The following is a 9,295-nucleotide window of genomic DNA, read 5'->3' on the forward strand; positions in this document are numbered from 1 at the left end:
CTCCACGTGGCCTGCGCGCCGAGCCCAGGCAGGAGGGCCTTTGGTCCCGGTTGGTGGCACCAACCGGGACCAATAGACCTCCACGCGTCAGCATTTCTGTGGCTGGGGTTTTTGGTTTTTTTTGAAAGGGGGGGGGGGGTTTGGGGGTTTTGGGGGGTTAATTTAGGTATTTCATATATTGTGTTAGATAGCTAATTAATAGAGAGAAGTGTCCTCTCTTATGTCCGTGCTTGGTCGACGCTACGTACTATATATACATATGTATAGAGAGGACTAGACACGCTAGCTAGCTAGTAAGCAAACGAAGGAAAAAGAAGATCGTCATGAACATATATGCATACAGAGAGAAGTGATATCGACCACCTCTCCTTCTCCGAGAGATTGGTCGAACAACAAGTTCTCGTATATCTATCGTCCGACACTACCGGCTACATATATACAATAATTATCTTTTACAAATATAATCTCTTAAATTATGGACGCCTGGTCCACATAGTATTCTCCGTCTTCAGCGATCACGTGGTCAAGAAAGAATGCCGCCAATTCCTCTTGAATTGCTCGCATGCGATCTGGTCCTAGGAGTTCATTCCGCTGTCGAAACATCTAATTTGAAGAAGGGGGTCAATACATATATATATATACATATATATATGAATGAATGAAACTCAACACAAATGATGGTAATAAACAAAAATTGTGAATATTATTTCTTACGCACTTCATATTGTTTCTCAGAGTACCCGCCCCGCTCACAGGTCGTGTGGCGGATGGACTCGCAGACGTAGTATCCACAGAAATCATTCCCTTGTTCCTACCACAACCACTTTACAAGAAATAGAGGTCAATCAAACAGATAAACAAGAATGCCAAATGGTATTGATGAAACTAGCGCTTGAATCAATAGCTAGGAGACGCGCGGAACATGGTACTATAGTACTTATTTTGGGGTATCTAAATTCCAGCTCCTTCGGGAGTCCCGGGGATTTTGTGCTGAATTTTCTCCAAACACTGCCAGACAAAAGAAAACAATTACTTGATATCAGGAAATGAACAAATTTGCTGATATGGTGGATAATGATCGATTTAACTTCTTGAGGATTTCAGTCATGTCCGCATACTCCGGGGGATCTTTTCGTCTCAAGTCCAAGACAGTTAGTACTCCCTTCTCAAGCCTAATCTCCAGGAGAATATAGTGGAAACTGCGCACGCATGCATAACTCATCAATTACATTATTATAATCTGGACTAATATATAAGGGAAACCGAATATGCACAAGACAACACTCACTTGAAGTTGTAAGGAAAGAGTATTATATCTTTGTGTTCATTTATTTTGAATGATCGTAGCAAGTTGGCCTCAGTATCTGCGGCATGATCTTTAACCTGAACTGCATCTATGAGATTTATGTTAATGAACCCAATATCACCGATTTGTCTTTTCTTCAATTCGGCGATCTTCAATCTGCATAATATAGTGAGGATAATTATAAATACATGCAATGAAAGAGCTGAGCTATATAGAGAGACTTAATGACAGAAGTAGTAGTACTTACAGACAGTAGCAGGTGACCGTTGCTTTATCGAGGGCCAATTGATTGAAAAACTGATAGAACTCCTCAAATGGAATATGCAACAGTTCAATTCCAACGAGGTCATGCTCCGGTTTAACTCTCATATACAAAGTATCCCTCCCCCCAGACTCTGCAGGTTTTCATGTACCAATCATGCAATCTTCGCATCATCGTTGTTAGAGATATTTCATCTTTGACGAGAGGCTTCCCGTACTCGTATCTGTGTATCTGCATGTCCAGGAAATCATAATCTACATCGTCGGGCAGGTAATCGTCAGGATTGTTATAACCGGGCGCCATCCTCGGATCAACGCTAGGCACCTTGAGCGGGGGGCACGATTGCTTTGCTTGTTCGCCGAGCTGGGCAATTTGTTTCCCAGCTGCTCGTCGTTCTTTCAGCCTTTGATCACTGACTGTACTTCCCGACCGCGACGCTTCGGCCCATGTCTTTGCAATAATACGCTCATAGTTGCCTTTCGGCGGAGACTTGGGTGGTTTTGCCAGGGCAGCCAGAGTGCACTTCACTTTCACCGGATCTAGCTTCTCCTTCGGAGGTGGATTTCTCTTTGCTTTCAACCCTTGAAACCAGTCATCCACCTCGGTTTGCGCCATCCTCGCGTTCTCCTCTAGGGTCATCTCGTATGGTAACTTCTCTGGAGTCTTCAGAGAAGGACCGAATCTGTATTTCCTCCCGCCTCTGGCTGTATTGCTAGACGCCGGCAGAGCAGATGGAGCGGCAGTCTTTTTGACTTGCTTACGAGGCGGAGGAGAAGGACTACGACGCGCCGGAGCAGCTGCCGGAGCGGCGGCGGGTCTCTTCCGCCCTTTGCTGACGAGGCGGAGAAGGAGTAGGCTGGCTGCTCGGGCGCGCCGGCGCAGGCGAAGAAGGCGGCGGAGTGCCGCCACGCGCTGGAGAAGGAGCACTACACCACAACACTGATGCAACGGCATGTAAACTGCCGTGAGAAAGCACTTCAAGCGGCACACTATCTGCCGGGACAGTATTTCTCTCGGCAGATAGAACCGCCACGAGAACGGCTGCCGGGGATTACTTGTCCCGGCAGATAAAATATTCCCGGCAGTCCTACTGCCCTAGTGCATTTATTTGCCGGCAGTTTCGTTTCTCCCGGCAGATTAGCCAAGACACGTGGAATATCAGTTACTGGCAGTCAAACTGCCGGCAGAAGAGTGTTGACCCGGCAGTTATTTTGCCAGTATGTAGATTTCACTACCTAATTGTTCTGGGCATCCCCTATGTAATATCCATTTAGTATGTTCAGTCAATTAGGACATATCACACGTACAATTTATATACTTCAATCAAAGTCGTATATGTCTCATCCACACACTTCAATCAAAATAATATCAGGCCTCATCCAGAACCTTAAAACGTCATTGGATAAACATATATAACCATAATATACATATAAGGAGGTTGTGCCACAAAAGGTACAGTGCAGATATGTTTTAAAATGTGCCACACAACCAACAAAAGTAAATAGTACGACAAATGGAGAAGTACATGTTTCTGGGTGTGCCACACAACCAAAATGAGCAGAACGGCTTAACAACCAGCAAAATGAGCGGAGCAAGCGTGTCCAGGTTTCACAAAGTAAACAAGCATATATTACATAAACACTCCACCAACTATTGTAGGTCTTCCAAATCTTCAGGAGCTTGAAAATCTTCCAAACCTTCATTTGACTTGTGTACCTTTGGGAAACCTGCAACAGATAGGATACTCAATAGGGAGCTCTCGTTTGAGAATTTAAATTAACATTGAAGTTGACATGCTACAGTTAAACTCAAGGAACATTTACAACGACCTGGAGAGTAGTCATTCTTTGCATCTCAAGGAATAATATGACACATGTACAAAAGAATACACCATAGTACAAAGTGGCAATTTTTTGACAAACCAAACTATGCGCCTATGCCTCGTCTAGTATACAGGAACACTAATATTGCTCACGTGCAGCCAAGTATTATCGAACAAAGCATGAAGGAATCAATATTTCAGTAGCAAATTACCAAAACAATCTGATATAGTCACATCATCACAGCAGTACAGGACAATAATACAATAGAACAATCACGTCAGAGATACTAATAACATCATCTTTGGATGGTAAACTATTCACAGGTTTCAAAAATTGGATGCATCTAACATGCTATACACACTGAAGATCTTGATTAGCTAAACCAACCAAAGAACAACAGGAGGCTAGGAAAGCTACCCCTAAGAAAGCATCAACTATGTCAACTGCCAAGAAAAATAAGAAAGCAAAGGCTGATGATTCTGCAAGTATTGGGCTTGATAAAGGGAAGGCTGATGATTCTGCAAGTAATGGGCTCGATGCCATTCCAGAACAGGACATAAGCAACACGTATACCAAGTTAACATGCAATTGTTGGAAAGGGTAAATATAAACCTCACTCCAGAGGTAGAGGTAAACATGTATACCAAGTTATCGACTAAAGTGACCACTTATCAAGAATTGGCAGCATCTATCTATTATATTATTAAACCAAAATGAAGATTTTTCAACCTTAAGTTGTGAAACTTTAACGGAGACTGATCAGTTTAGAAATAAGGTAGAAGTATATACTACTTGGCATGCATCTAAAAAACATGCCATGTGCGATCAGGAACTAAATATGGTCCTGTTGCTAGAATACTCATTCCTATTTGTGAAGGTACCAAACTCCTTGCAATCTGCATCATATAAAAGTGCAAGTCAACATCACCCACATAGCAGCCAAGAGAAACATGTATATTACCTCCTCAGCCTGCTTGTGGTCGCATTCCTGCTTTTTCCATAGACTTGTCCAATTCCAACTGCATACATAGAAGCAAAGCTTTTTCAGCAATCAACCATCATAGTCATTGGTAAGTTTAATCATAAGAAAATAAGAACAAAAGCTCACATGATTGTATGGCCACGCGATACATCGCCCTTGAACTTGCCCCATGGTGGTCATGTTCCCAACACCACGAGGTAGTATAGCATCCCTTTTTATTACATAGTTCACGGCAACCTCACAATATTCAGAGCCAAGCTCCTGACCACCTACCACCTTTCTACGATCAATTGATAGAATGGTTGCTTTTGCCACTGGGATACTATGATCTCGATAAACATTGTACAAGATCACATCCTTTCCTTTCTGAGTAAGCATGAAAAAGAACTCATATAAGCAAAAGTGTCTTTGTCTAAACAAGAAAGAGCAACAAAATATAAACGAGGTAGTACCTTCATGCTCTTCAATGTTATCACTTGGCATGTCATCAACATCTCTAGTCATTTGGGACCTAAGAACTCGAGTTACTTCAACAGCAGGCTTTTCTACGGTGCTCTACACATAACGAAACAAGATATGTAAAACTGAAGTAATAGATGCAATAACCAAATAGAAACATGTTATATCACCTTCTTTCTTTTAGTTTGGCGCTGACTGGCTTTGCCTCCAGAAACTTCATTAGCATCTGCAAATCTGAAAGACCCAAATCGTGCAAAATCCTCACTGTTTCTTGCTTTAAGATTCGCTAGCCTCTCTTCCTCTCGTGCTTCAGCATTGTCTTCGTCTCTTCCTTTTTCCATTTTTTTTCCTGAAAAGAAATTTTATAGCACATTAGAATTGACACATTGGATATCAAGTATATAAGCATGTAACTGAAAAATTTAAGGAAAAGGCACACACTTTGGTTGCTGAACTGCAGGAACAAGTGTTCCATCTATATCCATCCTACTATGAGGTATATTTCTAACATCAACACTAAGATCTACATTGGCATCCAGATCAGCAATTGACAAAGTAGGTGCATCATGGTGGTCAAAATCTTCATCTCCCACTTCAAACATATCATACAGGTCTCGTGGATGAGGAAAGCTTCTAACAGAATACCAATCTTTATCAAGCTTATCTTGCACATAGTACACTTGGGTTGCTTGAGATGCCAAAATGAAAGGTTCATCAGACTTGAGTAAATGCTTGAAGTTCATACGTGTGACACCAAGATGATCGACTTGAACCCACTTGTCTTGTGCACTGTTGTCAACCCAATCACATTTGAAAAGCACAATACTTCCTTTGTTGTTATAATTTAACTCAAGGATTTCAGTTATCACACCATAATATATTTTATTGCTGACCATAAGATTTTCATTATCTTCGCTTGTGGAAGACAAAATCTGAGATACAAGAGCAACCCCGCTGCTTTGGGTAGGTCTACCCTGATCATACGAATTTGTGTGGAAATTGTACCCATCTATGGTATAGCTATTACACTTCCTTGCAGCTAAGAAGGGCCCGTTAGCTAAAGTTTGAATCTCTTCAGAAATATCTTCACCACTCGCAATTAGTTGTGCCACATGGAGCTTAAACCACTCATGGAATTTCACATGGCGAATGCGACTAATCTCTAAGTTATTCCTGTGGCCAATCGAAGTTAAATAGGCATCATACTTGCTGCAGGAGTTAAGTATGCAAATTCAGCAATATGACAAATATCGTTCATAGGCTCAAATGATAGAAATTCTTAGAAATAAAATACCTCAAATATGAATCTATGTTATCATAATTAAACAAAACATATCGATGTGCTTGCAGCCATGACTTGTGATCTAAGGTCACTATATGTTTTCCAGCCAAAAATCGACCCTTGTTGGTAAAAAATGGCATAGTAGATACATTGGTCTCAGGGGCATCATTTCTGCATTTTCTGTTAAATCTAGTCTCACATCCATGTAAATAACGGGAGCGGAATGTAAGGCTCTCATCAAACACATAGCCCTCTGCAATTGACCCCTCGGGGTGGCTCTTGGTACGAACAAACCCCTTTAGCTTCATATTATACCTATATAGTATATAGGTAACATATATCAGATTATTTTGAAGAGTAAGAAACCATATGATACCAAGAAAATAGGTTTATAGGGATGACCTTTCTACTGGGTACATGCTGTTGTACTTTACTGGGCCCCCTAGCCTCACTTGGGTTGGAAGATGAACCATCAAGTGAACCATAAGATCAAAAAATGATGGCAGAAATATGGCCTCAAGAATGCTCAAGGTCTCAGCTATTTCTCCCTCTAGCTTCTCCATGTCACTTATGCTAATGACAGGAGAATATATTTGCTTGAAGAATCTGCTGACACGAACCAAGGCAACACCGACTTCCTTTGGCAATGTGTTCCGAACAGCTAGCGGAAGCAATTGCTGCAAAAGAATGTGATTGTCATGGCTCTTCAGCCCAACGATCTTTTCTGCTTCACAAGGACATTCCGGCGTATATCAGATGCACAACCATCAGGGAACCTAGCTTCCTTACAAATTTCGCAAAACAGTTTCTTCTTTTCATTGTCCATTGCATAGGGTGCAGCAGGCAAATCAAATTGTTCACCTACTGGGACAGGTTGGAGAGCTTTTCTTATTCCAAGATGCTCTAGATCTCTACGAGAGCTATAATTATCTTTTGATTTTCGATCCATGCATAGAAGTGTGTTAATTATATTTTCACATACGTTCTTTTCAATGTGCATTGCATCAAGATTATGAGGCTGCAGCAAGTCTTTCCAGTATCTCAACCTAAACCATATGGATTTTCTTTTCCGAACCATTGGTGGTTCGCCAACCTTGCGCTTCTTGGTGGTTGTTTTCCCGGAAGGGTCCTTTCCAAAAACAGTCTTCATATTTTCAGTGAGGGCCAAAACTTCCTCTCCAGTAAGTGGTACAGGTGTTGTCCCTAATTCCACACCATCAAAGGATTCTTCATCAAATCTGTATTCATGGTTAGGATCAAGAAACCTTCGATGACCCATATAGCAAAATTTCTTGCCTTCCTTCAACCGAAGAGAGCAAGTATGTGAGCCACACAATGGATAGCCAAATTCACCAGAGGTTACAATCCCGGATAGAGTGCATAAGCCTGGGAGGTCTGATGTAGTTGACAATATAGCAGCATGCAGATTGAAGGGTTTACCGGTGGAGGCGTCATAGGTTCTAACACCCTCCTCAAAAAGTGAGTTCAAATCATCAATAAGTGGTTCAAGAAAGACATCTATATCTCCCCCAGGTGACCTTGGACCAGGAATTAGCAAAGAGAGGATGAAATTATGCTGCTTCATGCACAACCAAGGAGGAAGATTCAACGGAATTACTACAACAGGCCAGATACTATAGGATAACTTCATTGTCCTAAATGGATTAAAACCATCAGATACTACAAGCAGCCTCATGTTGCGACTATCTTTAGCAAAATCTGGATATTTGCCATCAAAGTCCTTCCAAACAGGTGCATCCGTTGTATGCCTTATTAGTCCATCTCTTGTACGTTCTTCAGCATGCCATCTGCAGTCCGCTGCACTCTTTGGGGACACAAAAAGGCGTTGTAGCCTCTTCTTTATTGGAAAATAACGAAGAACCTTCCTTGGGACCTTGTGTACATGTTTCCCATCAAGACTATTCTTTTCAGATTTCCACCGAGAAGTTTTGCATGTAGGACAAATATCCTTATTTGCATGTTCCTTCCAGAACAAAATGCAATCATTCTCACATGCATGAATTTTTATATAACCAAGCTCAAGGCATTTTATCATCTTCTTAGCTTCATAAATTTTTTTGGGTAGCTTTGCTGTTGGAAAGGCCTCTTTTAGCAACTCTAGCAGTATGTCGAAACTTTTATCACTCCAACCTCCAAGAGATTTTGCATGGAGTAACCTAACAACGAAACGTAGCTTTGAGAAGGTTGTGCACCCTGGATAAAGCTCCTCCCTATCATCAGCTATGAATTGTCGGAAAGCATCTTCATCTTTCTTCTTTTTCTTCTCTAGAAAAGGGTCGACGCCCTCAGGCTCAGCATCCTGGTGACTTGGATCCTCCCCACAACTATCACTAAAATCCCCATTTTGATGTGCTATATCTTGAATCATTTCAAGCATCTCATCATAGTCATCTAGGTCAATCTCCTCTTGAAAATTATCAGGTTGAACCTCATCATGGTCACTCTCGGATGCAAGAGGTGATGATGCCTCCCCATGATATATCCATCTTTTGTACCCACTAATAAACCCATCGCATAACAAGTGCTCATAGACAACACTAGCTTCAAACCAACAACAGTTCAAGCAAATTCTACAAGGACATAGTATAGTGTTCCCTCTTGCTGAATGAGTAAAAGCAAAGTCTATGAATTTCTCTACCCCGTCTATATATGCTTGTGTATTTCTAGCTTTATCCATCCAACTCTTGTCCATTCTTGACCAGTTTCACTAAAATTGCCTAACATGTGAAAGAAAGTTTACTTCTATTAATGAAAAAATCTAGTAACAAATTGCATATCATCAATATCTAGTACAGGAGACAAGAAATACAATACGAAGAAGAAATGCCATCACACAATAGAATATAATTAACCAAAACATGTAATTTCAGAAAATACAAAAACCAAAATAGCAGCAAGAATGTCATATATGTCATAAAAGCATAGCACCTGTCTGTCCACATCTCCTATTTCGCAAAGCACAAACAAATATGGTACTACTTTGGGGCATCAACTAAACAAACAGACTTAAATAACTAGCTTTATTTCATCTCAAATTAAATGAACTCCAAAGCTCAATGAAACAACTTAGTCAGGTGTCAACGAATCTAATTAAGCTATGCACTTGTTAATCACCAATGGTCCCTGTTCATTGATCTGAAGGGCTAATAACAGTAGCAGT

At 41.1% G+C, this 9,295-nt stretch overlaps 1 pseudogene across 1 annotated transcript; it reads right to left on the reverse strand.

Moving 5' to 3' along the window:
* Window positions 1-2,950: 2,950 nt before the first annotated feature.
* On the reverse strand, window positions 2,951-8,765 carry LOC147988041 (uncharacterized; annotated as a pseudogene). The gene is made up of 8 exons (XR_015617770.1): window positions 6,517-8,765; window positions 6,127-6,429; window positions 5,274-6,041; window positions 5,003-5,181; window positions 4,826-4,928; window positions 4,500-4,739; window positions 4,353-4,410; window positions 2,951-3,295 (listed from the first exon to the last, which is right to left on the reverse strand). The product of XR_015617770.1 is annotated as an uncharacterized LOC147988041 (transcript).
* Between the last annotated feature and the right edge of the window lie 530 nt (window positions 8,766-9,295).

The sequence above is a fragment of the Triticum urartu genome, chromosome 2A (genome assembly GCF_056163025.1).
Source record: "Triticum urartu cultivar PI428250 chromosome 2A, HENAU_Tu73, whole genome shotgun sequence".
Lineage (NCBI taxonomy): Eukaryota > Viridiplantae > Streptophyta > Magnoliopsida > Poales > Poaceae > Triticum > Triticum urartu.